This window comes from Poecilia formosa, unplaced genomic scaffold, assembly GCF_000485575.1.
Source record: "Poecilia formosa unplaced genomic scaffold, Poecilia_formosa-5.1.2 Scaffold3, whole genome shotgun sequence".
Taxonomy (NCBI): domain Eukaryota; kingdom Metazoa; phylum Chordata; class Actinopteri; order Cyprinodontiformes; family Poeciliidae; genus Poecilia; species Poecilia formosa.
The window spans coordinates 4,460,333-4,474,673 of NW_006799942.1; the positions used below are offsets into that span (position 1 = coordinate 4,460,333).

A 14,341-nucleotide genomic window follows, 5' to 3' on the forward strand; every position below is an offset into this window, starting at 1 on the left:
AATGTGCAATTGCTCTTTACAGTGCAGTAAATGTGTTTTTGGTAGTCACAGTAATGCACAGTGGAGAATATTGGCAAGAAAGCTGTGATTTTTCAATCTAAGTAAATGAACTGTTTTAAATTAGTGAGTAGTCTCCCTCACCCCCTGTACCACCTATCTCTCTCCCCTCACACCTGCAATCGGTTAGTCAGTCAGTCCAAGTCTATAGTTGGTCAGTCAGTCCAAGTCTATAGTTGCAGCATTCACTCTCCCAGTACTTAATCAAACCTCTTTCATTCACTCCTTGTGCTTCCTTGTTGGTGCTCCTTTGGATTTATGGTTTGTCGTCTGTCCTGGCTCCCAGAGTTTTTATTTGGTAAGTTATTTTTGTTCTTCATTTCCATTCAATATTCTCATGATCAACTCCACATCTCTGCTGCTTTGCATTTGGGTCTACTACATGTCATGACACAAAGCTTACCATTGCTACACCTCTAATGAGAATTTTCTAGTTTTTAGAAAGTAATGATGTGGCTTAGGAATATAAAACAAAATTTTATTTTGAGTGGTGTAGTTTTGTTCCAACTAAATTGACTAACATGATGCAAAACCACAGCAGAATTAAATGTTTGATATTTTAATCACACATCAATATACACTGCTCAAAAGAATAAAGGAAACACTCTAATAACACATCCTAGATCTGAATGAATGAAATATTCTCATTGAATACTTTGTTCTGTACAAAGTTGAATGTGCTGACAACAAAATCACACAAAAATCATCAGTGGAAATCAAATTTATTAACCAATGGAGGCCTGGATTTGGAGCCACACAAAAAATTAAAGTGAAATGTTCCCTTTATTTTTTTGAGCAGTATACTTCAGTTTATGTGGTGCTACAGTCTTTTTTAGGGGGAGCTAATCAGCCAAATGGAACTATCACTAAACGTATAATCCTTTAGCTGGGAGAAATTATGAATATAAGGTTGCATGTCAGAGTTCATGAGTTTGTGTTTTTCCTTTTTGCTATGCTTGTCAGAGGTGGTAGAATCTCAGCTGGCTGTTGAGAGACTAGCCCTCTGGCCTACTGGCTACCAGTGATTAGCCCTTGGCTAGCCACAGCTTATTGCTCAGGAGGTCTGTCCCCCTGAGCTCATTACTCAAAAACGCCCATGCTAGCTCCACCGCCTGGGGCAGAAAGTCAGTGACTCATTGACTATGCTACTCGATATAACCAACAAGATGATTGAACATGAACACTTTCGTTAACTCTTTTACATCTTCCATCCTTTTTATTTATTCATTTTTTACTTGTAGTGTTCATTAATGTTGGAGTCCCGAGCTGGGAAACGATGACTAATTTGGGACTACTAAAGCTGAAAGGTGCTGCTGCTCTAGATGCATCTATCTGGTCATCAGCTATTTTGACTTAGATCTGAACTGCAGATTTGCTGATAAGTTGTAGACTTTAAGATTACATGCTTAAGTCCTCTTCTACAAAGGAGATGCCTGGAGGTGAACAGAAGATGCAAAAAGCAATTCCTTTAACTGGACACTTGAAGCGAAACATAATTTTTTTTGTAAAATGTCTTCAAATTTCCTTTACATGAAGAAAATTTATTTTAACTGAATATGAATAAATTAATGTTTGACTTACCAAATGTTAATACTCACAAAAGGACCAAATTTTTCTTGTCATTTGTGCTTTTGAAGTTTTCCAAATGTGCATTAGCAAGTTTGGAGCAAGTAGGTAGTTCAAACTAGAATGTGGGACAGTTGAAGGTGATTCAAGACTTCTGAAGACAAAAATGTGCCTTCGTACATTGGAAAATGGTTTCCATTGGAGACAGACTCTTATAAAGTTATTAATGTCGAAGACTATTCTGGAAGTCATTTGATATGTGATCTTTATCCTTATATCCTTTATCTCTATTTCTTTCCTTTCTCATTTCTTCTTTCATTGGTTCATTCTTCTCTACAAACCTTGATCTGCATAGTTTTACCATGACAATCGATCGCAGGTATCCTTGAGCAGTTATATAAGTTAATAATAAAGCAAATGCTCAAGTGTATTGCATCATGGTAAACCAGAAATTAAATACAATGAGGTGTGTTTTTTCACTGAAATGGTTTGTGAGGAAACATAGTTGAACTTGGAAAAACAATTAACAAATTTCTATTTGAAAATTACTTTCACAAATATTTAAAATCATTTGTGAAAGTGTGGCTCCTATGTTTTCCGACAATGTCATCCTTGGCTCGTTGTCTTTGCTACCCTTCAATATAACACGTTTTTCCTCATACTGCAGAAGTTCCCTCATGCTTGAAAGAAGTGTGTCAAAAGGATTTTTTTTCTTTTCAAATATGTCATTGCATCCTTCATAGTGAAATTGTGTTTTGATTTTGAAGTACATGTCGAAGGGATTAGCATGCATCACTGGTGGTAGCACACATTAGGCTGAATTGCTACAATTAGACACTGTTGAGATTTTCCATCTATTTTCCTCCATCATATGCCATGGGGGTCTGAACCATGTCCGTAAAGGTTATCTCTTACAGATGGTTCCCCAGATTACAGGTCTTGCATCAAGAAAAATGAAGAGAGTGTCTCCCTATCCCCTTTGGTCCTTTGAATCTGGGCATGGAGTTGACTTTTACCCAGATGGTAGGGAGACCTACCGATTATGTACTTTCATGGACACATGCACAAATCCTGCTAACTTGATGTCATTTAGGTAACTTGACATTAAAGCTTTCAGTGTGGACACCTTATTTTTACAACACTTGAAAGGGCCGACCTCTGTTGTCTCTGACCTAACTTATGTCTGCTTCGACGGATTTGTTTTGCCAGGTTAGCCAATGCTTTCTCTGTCAAATGTGCTTTATTCACTTGCAAATCAGTGATTGACTTTAAGGGCAACTAAACTAGAAAAGAGCTGTGGGTACATCCCCCTTTTTTTTAATGAACTCATTTCTTGTTTTCTGTATTTTAAGTTAATATTCCTTGATATTGAGTCACACTTACCACCACCTTCCATCACTTGTGTTTTCCTTTCTGGTTCCAAAAGGCTAAAGGTAACATCCTTGAAAGAAAGTAGTGGTTTCTTTGCATCTCTCCACTGTAATTTCTTTCCTTGACAGAGGAATATTGACCAGTACAGAAAAGCCATGTATTGAATTGACTTCGTCCAAGGGCTGTTCTTCTATTATTCAGTGCACGGCTTACTAGTGTTGCATGTATAAAGGGGGTTTAGTTGGATGTGGTGTCTGAAATCCTCTAAAGCCAACTTTCTCCTCGAGGAGATCGGTCATATTGTGAGGCTACATCAAAAGCTATTGAGGCTAAGTAGGTTATAGCCATATGGAAACTCCCTTGATCTTAAGCTCTGTTTATTAATGTAATTTGCAATTCTTTAGGGTTAAGCTTTAAGACAAATGAGGGAGCAATTAATAATCATTCAGACAAGCTGGGAAGCACTGATCTTAGAATACATACTGAATTATTACATATTTCAGATGTGTATGTGACTGACCGAGACAAAAAATACATTTCTCAAAACTAAAATAACGGCACCCAAAGTTTCAAACGAATTGTCCTGAAAAATATTGTCACGAAAACATGCAGTGTATTGAATTTTGATAACAATATTGGGGTTTCTTTTTCTAATGGCTCATTCCCATGCTGTGACGTAGCCATGACTTTCATCTTATAGGCCAAAACCAATAACAGAAGTATGAATAGCCAATGAAGCCCTGTATGTTAATCAGCTGAGTTTCCAACCACCTCAAACAAATCATATTTACTCTAAGCATGCAGAATTCAAACAAAGATAACAATTTTAAAACCTCCAACTATTTTTTTTTCAAATAAACAAATATTTGAAATTCTCAAAAATTTATGGAGCTTATCTTTTTTTTTTCTTTTCTGCTCTAGCAACCTTTTCCTAATTTTCATGCTGTGCATCACATATTTGTTTATTGGTTCTTTACAAATTTTTAGTCTATTCATGGAAAAGTTTGAAAAGTACCTAACTTATAACATATGTGTATTTTGTAGCGCTTTCAATTAATTTCAAATACAGAATAAGATTAATCCCACTGTGGCACTGATTAATCACTAGGCTTAACTTTGTAAGCTTGAAATATAAATGCATGCTGTTGTGGTTCGTCAGGAATAGTGCCTTGGGCAGATTTATATATTTATGAAGGTGTAAAATAAATCTTTAATTGTTTTTAAAAAAATAGAAATATCCCTCTTAATTCATTTCTTATGGAACTTGTGCTATGAGGCGACAGTCGCTTGTCCTCATACAGCTAAGTGACTGGCGAAGTTCATGCATGTGAAATTTCGAGCTCATACAGGCTCAAAATTTCGCAACACAACAAAATGTAAAAAAGTTTCAACTTTTGCTGTGGAAAACTTTCACCTTTCTCTATCGTTCATCACTCTTTGTGTGTCCAGCCCATAAAGCTCTGCTGTGAACTAGGAAATCCTCCACGGTACAGAGGATTTTAGGTGTTACATCCAATAGCCTTATAAGTCCTCTTTTTTTTTTTTTTTTTTTTTTTGTTCCCCCTCCCCTCCCTGTATAGTTGCAGCTTCCTGCCTGCTGGCTCTACTGTGGGAACTGGATGCAGACCACCTCCAGTTCCTGTCTGAGGCCTACAGCAGATCTAGTTGGATCATCACAGAAGATGCAATTGGTTCTTCGGTGAGTAGCTTGATTTGGTAATGTATGATAAAGCTAGAAATGAATAGCAAGGGGAAAAACAATTTTCAGTCAATTACAATTATAGCACGTAGCTTTTTCGGATCAGATTACACCAAATTTTAAATACATTAAGATTTAAAACAAATCACAGTTTGCATTTATCTTGGTTTTAAGCATATTGGTAGTTTTTACAACCCTTTTCTGATTAAAAAACAACACACATAAATCAGGACTAATATATTGTATGCTGATAACAATGTTGTCTATTAAGGCTTTGTAGTTGTGAACAATGCTTTGTTTTCTCAAATTAGAGCTGGAGGTATTTTATCATTACTTCTTTTCCTTGTGTGGCCATTGTGTCATGCATTGATGTCCGTTATGCATACCAAGCATAATGTCACAAGTCTTAAGCATCTTTTTATGTTCTCGGCTATCTGGGGCTTGTGTGTTTTTCTTTCATGTTCTTCTAATTATCTCTGGGTTTTACTTGGAGGAAACATAACTGCTGATTATATATGACCTTTTAGTCTTCTTATGGCATTGTATTGACTTCTATTCATTCTGCACAGCCCAACTGAAGATGCAGACTTCATCTTATCCATCATCAGTTTATCCTTCCATTAACATAACCTCGATTCATGCCTTAGCATGCCTTAGCCAGAACCCCACTGATGGCAACCTGGCTCATTAGGAGAGGAATTTAGACTTATTTTTATGCCAGTGTACTAGAGAAATTCCTTCTGGGATTATAATAATATAAAAAAAACAGCACAATATACAGTTGCACACAAACAACCAATAGTCCATTAATTTCACTCCTAATCCTTGCGTTCTACATATGAGGACTGCACACAAAGAAAAAGTAAGCAATGTAACCTACTGCATATTTTTTGTAGAAACTTAATGCAATGAAGGCAAACTGTCTCCATTTAATTTTTCCAACTCCCCCAGTGGATGCCAATGCAATTTTATTATTGAACTGCCTCTCTTTCTATCTCCATGTGTTTACATGCACACTCTGACACATCCATCTAAATCAATCACTTTTGCCAGCAATTACAAACAATTAGCAGATAAAGAGTTCCATATACAAAGTCTTCTCCTTCTGACATTGCTCTGCAAGCATGGCTGATTTGCATATTAATGAGCCCTTATCCAACCCTATGGGACATGCCCCTATTATAGCTCAGTGATCAACCTATTCTTCATCTCTTTTTTTTTCTTTCTCAGAATGTATGTTGTTTTTCAAAAAAACTTGAGCAAACTTCTCCCACACAGTGCAGTTGCTGCTGAATATGCAAAAGAAAATCTCCAAAGCTCAGTGGACTACTGCAACTCACTTGCATCAACAGTGTTTCGACTAATTTCACACCCCTCATATGGAACTTCAGGAGCTCCTACGGATGTTATGGTTCTGCTGAGCATTGCCCTCTAGCTCCTAACGCCTGATGCTCTTAAAGTTAGACAACATTGCAGAATTATCTTTGAGAAGGGCTTATCTACTTTATTCAGTCCTGTTGGGAGTTGCAGCAAATTAAAGCACTAACACATTTTTGAGGCAGCACTGTTGCTCATCTTCACCTCTTTGGAAAACATACCATCGAAAAGACTTTTTTTGACCTTGTTCACCGCAAAATGAAGTTCCATTAGTGCAGTTTTTAACAATGTAATGGGAAACCACTGAAGGTTACTACAAACTTTACTCTTGTGATTATTTGCTCGTGCTTCTGTATGTAGAACAGAGTCAGAACAATGCAGTGGTCAAACGATAGGATTAACAAGGAAGGAGACAGGAACATAAAGGTTCGGGCCACACTGAGACTGATATCTAGACACAAAGGTAGACTGATTGGCATGGGTAGAGCCAGTGATTGGCATGGAAATGTCACTGATGTCTTTGACAGCTTGGCGGTGAAAGAAAATTCTGTCTCGCCCTCTCACTCACTCTCTCTCCATGTTTGTGTGTGTTGGTGTGGGATGGCAAGTCACCTGACTACATGTCAGAAATGCAACATGACTGTTTTTTCACCCATTTCCCTGCTGACCCATTCACACAACCCATTTCTTTCTCACATCCACCCACACACAGAGAGAGGAATGAGCAATGGATTTTTGCTAATGCAAATACACGTTTAGCCTCTTTTTCTGTACCAGCCCTCGATTGTATCGGCTCTCAAACTCGGACTCCTACACAGGACAAACGGCAAGTAAATCTAGATTCAATTGACATCACCCAACAGCTGTACAGGAGAGACCTGAATGTTTAGTTCATCAAACAGAAGACCGACCTTTGTGCACATATGAATAGCTAGCATAAAGCAAGCATATTATGAGATCAATTATTAATGAGCCATATTAAAACAGAGAACTAAAGTGCTTTATTGTCCACTTATTTAAATTTTGAAATATTTCTATTTGCTAAAACGATGGAAGTAAATCCATATTTTGTTCACTGCCTGTCCAGCAGGATACACACAGTCATCCTCAGGTCTTGTGAGGACAGACAAGGTTCAAAGTGAGTTTTTTTGGGAGGTTTTTTATTCATTTTTTTTAGACTCTTACTCTTCCAAACCAGAAAAGCAATTAGACCAGAGGATACTTGCTTATACTTATCTACCAACCCTGAATAGAAGTATCTAGTTTATATACCATGGATCAACATTATTAGCTTTTTCTTCTTTTGCTCTTTCCTTTGTGTTTGCAATACAAAGTCCTGTAAAGCACTTTGTATTGCCTTGTTTCTGAAAATGTGCTATATAAATAAAATTACCTTTACCTTTTTGTCACTGCAGACTGAGGAAAATATGTATATATCTGCTTGATGTGTAACGGCACAATGTAGATTCTCTCTTCATCTTGTTAAATATTAATTCAACCAAATAAAAATTAAATGCAACTGAATATGTCATTATTATTTAAAAATTGACAAGTGAAAATGGATTATGACAGGATTTTTTTTATGCTGTCAGTCAAAATGATGGACATCAAGAAAGTCTAACACAACCTCTGACAGAGAGATCTGGAAGATGACTCGTCTCTGTACCCACTTACATGCAGAAGCTGAGGGAGCTAAATTCTCTTGCAAGAAGGAATGATGAGTGCATGTATGATTCTGTCTGAATTCATCTCCAACTCACTAAACCTCTGTAATTACATCCCCTCACAGGAAAAAAATAAACCATTTTCATCTATTGGGATGATGAATTTGACAATATGTAGACTTCACATCTGCAGGAAACGCACAAATCTCTGTCTTTGATGGTGCTGATCTGAAGGCTGTGTAATTAAACATTGTTATATGAGAAAGTAAATTAATCTATAGTCTGTGAATCTGCTATCAGGATATGGTTGATGACAGGCCAAGTCAGCGAGCGAATGATTTAGTTGACAATACCGGTCACATAAAAACCTGGAGGGACTGAGTAAGTGGTGAGCAAAAAATGCAGGATAATTTGCCGAGTTCCTAAATGACAACACTTTTTCATTTTTTTTTCATTTTACTGTCAATTTTGATGGAGCCAAGATATTCCCAGGAAGAACAGCTGAATACAGAAAGTCAAAAGGTAAGATGGAAGGGGTGGAGGGGAAGAAAAAAAAAACACTCCTGAGAGTGGGAGTTAGTCTCTGCATTTATGTTTTCACATACGGGTCCATGGGATCATTTAATTTAAATTACTGGCTTCCTGGGAAGGTAATTTTCTTTCACAACTCACCGTATTAATTAACTGTAACACCAGTATAGCCTTGGCTTAAGTGATTAGTGGTGTCATCTCCTAAAGTGAATCCCTTGCCTCAGTCCTAGGCCTGGTTGGTGCTGTTTGATACACAGAGGAGGACCATGTCTATATCCACAGTTAGGTAAAGTATCCTAAGAAAAAGTCAGTGTGTATATTGGAGGAGAAGTTGAACTTGATGTATTTTACATTGGGTTAAAACCAGGATTCAATTACAATAAGTAATGTTCATAAGATTTTCTCACATGAGAATAACATTTCATTTTTGTGGTTTTGCTGGTTGATATTTGAATGAGAAATTGACCTTTTGTTTTGTGGAAGACTAAGCAATTTAAGGGTATTTTGTGACATCCAACTTTGTTGGCATTGTTGTCATGAAAACATGACTGCCCCAAATGTATATAAAACATAATCTTTTGATTCCTGTCATTTTTATGTGTTCTTAGCTAGTTCTAAGTTAGATTAGTCTCGTAGGCATAGATATGTTATGCGTGTTTTTAAGTAGGTTTTATTTATGTGTTGGAGCAATCTTTCCAGCAGACCCAAAGCCTATGGGAGCCAATTAGAGTGTAATGCTGGAGTTGACAAAAGAGATGCCACTTGGTCCAACCCACCCACTTTTCCAATGAATCTCTCCTCAGCTTGATGGCCAAACACAGCTTTAATAAGAAAGGTGTCTGGCACTCTCATCTCCTCTCAGACACACAGGAAACCCAGTGGTCACTGATTTTGGGCTTAGATGAGGTCACTGCCCCTGTGGGCTCAGCTGGAAAAGCGGAGACAGCGAAATAAATGGACAAGAGACTAGAGAGTAAGGGAACCAGTTACTGAGCTGAAATGTCATGTGTGTCTCTGAGACATTATATAACAGAATATTGGATGAGATTGCAGATCAAATGACTGCTGTATGCCTGGAAGTCAGACCCATCTCTCCCGTGGAGAAATGTGATACAACTGGTTCACCTTTCTAACTCCCCTCTGTTAACTGATGACTCAGTAACAAGATCACCAGTGGCTAAAATAAACACTGAAGATAGTCTTTCCTATGTTGTGTACCAGTAAAAATGTAATTAAGAATACCCAATGTTGTACAAGTAAATTGATCTTTGAGTATTTAATTGTTAAACAGTTTAAAAACAATGAAAATATCTGCAACACAAATAGGCTGATTAATAGAGTCATTAGGGTAACGCTCATTGGACCTGGAGATGGATTTAAAGTCTGTTGTTGGACCAGCATGCTGAACTGTAACTCACACCAAGCATGTAAACAAAGATGACACCATAGTGCAATATAAGTCTGCAGTGCATTGACCAAGAAAGCTGTGAGTTCACACTGTGTGAATCAGCTCCCAGGCATTGTTTTGTCATATTTTAGCTTTTTATTATTCAATATGTGGTTAAGTTTAATATACCTGAGCATTAAGATGGTACATGTTGGTGAAAAATGAAAATAGCTTACTTTCTATATCTGCTGTAACAGAGAGAGCGCCACAAGACATCTTTCCTGCCCACAGCCATCACTCTCTACAATAACTCTTTGAAAAATTGAATTAATATGAGTTACAACATCATTTAATTTCCATTTGGGATCAATTAAGTATTTTTTAATTGAACTGAATTGAAAACACTCTACAGTGGTTCATAAATAAATCTGTATAATGGAGCATTGATAAGCACTTGCGTGCATAAACTAAATCTCAAAATCGATCTCATACACTTAGATCCCATCTGAAGGAGACATGTTTTATCACCATTAAGTTAAATATTGCATGTAAAAGTAAATAGTTCTGTTTTCCAAGGATTGTTAGCTATTGATAACAAGCACAAGTTAACCCCCCCAAAAAAAAAAACAACAAAAAAAAACTAATACCAAAGTCTACAATAAATCACCTGTTTGCTAGCAAAAGCGACAGGAAAAAAAACTAAATAAATAAATAAAAACAAAATCTATGAACTGATTGAGTAGCTATGACCTTTTAAATACTGTTTTTTTTTTTTTTTTTTTTTTTTTTTTTTTTTTTTTTTTTTTTTTTTTTTTACTGATTTATTTAATCAGCCCATTTAGGGCTCTTCAAACATGTGTTTCTTTTTTTTTTTTTTACCCAAGCCTTCATTCCCTAAAGGCAATGTGTCGCATCTCTTGCATTGTCACTTGCTGTGGGCTCCACAAGTCTCTTTTCCTTTGCTGACTTTCTGGCAGCAGAGACAGCTGGGAAGCATCTAAAGTCTTTCCATCACTCTGTATACAGCTGTTGGTTCTAGCTGTGCCACTCTAAGCCTTCTCTACTTGGGTTTTCTTTTGTCTCGTTCAGGTTGTCTCTCAAACAAAGCTTGAAGGGTTTACCGTGAGGCTTTTTGTAGGTCTCACAGTGAACAATGCACCATTACTATCGACTCAGATGCAGCCACTTCATCTCGGAGCAAGGGTTTCAGAAGGAGTCTGGTGTTTGGCTTGTGAATGATATTCAAGAGGGGAAAGGGATATAGGAAACATGCTAAACAACACGGCCTCCAGTTGCAGAAGTAACCCTCATTTAATTGTATTTCAAATCCTCAGGAATGTAGTCCTGCATTAGCCTGTAAAATAAAACTCTTTAAGATGAAGGCAGTATTGTAGCTTTGTCTTTGTTGATAACAAGCCTACACCCGATACTTACAATATTCAAAACAGATTGTTTTTCAAAGTAAAAAAAAAAAAAAAAAAAATAGAAAAACAAGGTGGAAGAAGATAAAACAAAGAATCCTACTTGCTCTCTATAACAGTCGTTTTTATTTAGTTGTGTTTTGGACAGAGTTGTGCACAATTTATGCTTTCTGGATAAGAAAGCAGAGCTGATGGTGGAATTTTTGACACTGTAAACGCCTCACCTAGATGGCCATTCTCCAACGGGTGTCGCTAAAGTCTTACTGATGGTCACCAGCCAACATGGCGACCAGGTGACAGCACAAACTCACACGTCAAATAATATGACAGCTGTTTGTTACTGTTGGCAGCATGGCTCCGAGGCGATGGCTCCTCTCGGCCTGTTGATTGCTGAGGCATCATTTGGCCAAGAGTTTGGACAGACTTGTCAACAAACTAGAGATTCAAGATGGTGAACATTAAACTAGCTAAGCATATAATTGATGCATTTTTATTTTTATTTTTTATGCATCACTAGTGGAAATTGTGACAAAATAGATTTTTCCAAGAAGATCAAAGATGAGGAACTAGATGAGTTTGTCAGATAGTTTGAATTTGATTAAAAATGTATAATAATTTACAAAGGTTACAGCAAACCCTTGCAAGGTATACTGGAATAATGTATGGTGTGATGTTGGGCTTTTTTTCATCCATCCAACTGATTAAAATTAGTAGTGCAATCCACAAATCTGGTCTTTATGAAAGAGAAGGCCATTTCAACTGTTCAGTTTGGAATAGGCCATGCAGGGGCCAGAGTAAACGTGTGTCCTCCTCTGATCAGATGAGACCAAAATTGAACCTTTAGCCCCACATCGCTGTGTGTGAGAGTAAAACAACTGCACATCCTCTTGAACAAACTATACCTTGTTTATCCTTAGCTTTTAGAGAAATGGCTCAAAAGTCTTCCAGTTGTGATGTCAGTCAAAAGTGGTTCTACAAAATAGTGACTGGTTTCAGATTTTATTTTGCATAATATTTTGAAAACCACGCACCTTGTTCCTGTCATTTCAATTACATCGGTGCCACCTGTTGTTGGTCTATCATCAAATACAATTCCAACAAAACTTGGAAAATTTCAAGAGTTTTTAATAATTTCCATAAGGATTGTATGCTCAAGAGGGACACCTCCATGGCCAATGAACACATTTCGGTATACAGACCATAAGGTATGAACTGCCGCATCTAGATTATCTGCCACACCTTTCTTAATACATACCCAATACTGGTTGGGATTGTAGTCCTTGGTCTTTTGTCATATTCTTCAAAAACTATTTCCATTATCTTAAGGTCAGAGGCTGACGCTGCCTGCTGACTGCAATATTTATCAATCAAATAGGCCTGAGACAACGGAGAAAAGTGGAGTGGCACAGCAAAGAGCACTTAGCCCGGATAAACAGGCGGGTAGTACCATGGATCACTGCACTGCTAAGCCTGTCACTTGGAGAAGGGCTAGAGGGAGACAAAGAAGTGAGAAACTCTGGACAAAGCATACACGTGTGTGTAGGTGTGTGTGTGTGTGTGTGCTAGAAACAGAGTGCATGTGTAACTTGGAGTGGAGCTTTAGGGGGGGAAAAAACACAGGCCTGGTCAAAATGTCATCAGCGTGCCAGCTTATAGCAACTTGAAAGGCTTAGACTTGTGATATTTATCCTGTGGGCTTTGGCAGGGAGGTGGACTGGGAGAGAAAATATCTGTAATTTCACGGTGTCTTCAGGGGAAATTTGATTTCAGATGGCTGGCAGTCTGATAAATAGGAACTGCTGCCTGCAATCCTTTCCTAAAGGGACAGAAGAAAGGGTACAAGTCTCCATTACATCTAAGTGAGCCGGTGTGTAACTATGTGTTCTTCTATGTAAATGTTGCATGTCAGTATCAGAGGAAGGTTTATGCATATATGATCACTTCTTTTTGCACAGAGCCGCTCTCTTTTACGAACTTCAGTTTTGATATGGCTGAATTGGTGTTGATCACCCTCTGTACAGCTTTTTACAATTTTTTTTAAACTCAATTGTCTCTTAAGAGCCCTTTTTCAGGAGTTAAATAAGATCAGACTTTATTCCACTTTACAGTGACTGTATTTCATCCTGCTCCTCTGTGGCTCAGCTAGCTGGGCATTCACTACTCGCAGACATAAAGCCAACATCCAGACGATCTTGTCATGAATTTTTAATAACAAAATCATAGCCCATTAATTCAATAGAGACCTCTAAAGTTCAGTATGGTGTCCAAACAATTAGAGTTCTCTGCCCATCATTTCTCTCTATTTATTTTTAATGTGACTCCTCAAACGGTGGAAGTGAAGAATATGGAGATAACGGCAGGAAAAGTAGAAAAAAATACTAAAAAAATAAATAAATAAAACATGGGAAAAGGAGAAAAAAAATCATTTAGTTTGCCTGCACACATCATTATGGTGGATCAAGCCAGTAAATAGATAAATAGCTAAGAGCTCTTCCATGATTACTCCTCATTCCTTTCTTTCTCAGCAGTTCATGTTTTTAATAAGTCCCAACACATGCTCCACATCCAACCTCTACACCGCCGTTTATTATCCTGCCTCTATGCGACCTATGATTACAAAAGAGGTGAAACGTTTTCCAAAGCGCTCACATGACTCCAATTATATCAGGTATTGTGTAAACAGCGAACGCCAACCGTGGGAGACACTCAAAGGAGCCTGACCTTATTTCTAGTGAAAGAGCATGTAGGAGGCAGAAAAAATGGATTCAGCAGCTCTCAGGTGGAAACAGCTGACTACGACTGCTGCGTCTCAATGACGGGTCTATTCTGCTCATTCGCCAACGGCTTCCAAATGCTGCTGATGCCTATAAGGAGAGGAGCCCTCGGCTGTCACTGGCAGTGGGTTACTCTCAGTCTTTCCCCCTTACAGAGAATATGTATCAGTGTGTGCACCAGTGGAGCATGGACAGCTCCCGAGTGATGCTGTATGGCATTTCACGTACTGCTGCCATCTTGTCTGTGCAGTTAGAGCAGCTCAGTAGCTGTAGAGAGCTAAAGCAGAAACAAATTAACGACTTGATATATGCCAAAAAAAATAAACCGTCTGACAGTCTTTGAATTGGGAAGCCTGTTACAATGGGGCTAAAAACCATATTCTTCTGTAGATAAGTGTAAAATGTCATACAGGAATTAGAATTAAAATATTTGATAGAAATATTTTTATTATATTCTTTCCTATGGACATAAAGAGTTTTACTCATTTAAATAC

At 37.7% G+C, this 14,341-nt stretch overlaps 1 long non-coding RNA gene across 1 annotated transcript; it reads left to right on the forward strand.

The window, feature by feature from the left end:
- The first annotated feature begins 268 nt into the window (after nt 1-268).
- On the forward strand, nt 269-7,989 carry LOC107836901 (uncharacterized). The gene is made up of 3 exons (XR_001662877.1): nt 269-355; nt 4,575-4,693; nt 7,663-7,989. It is a non-coding gene; the product is annotated as an uncharacterized LOC107836901 (long non-coding RNA).
- The last annotated feature ends 6,352 nt before the right edge of the window (nt 7,990-14,341 follow it).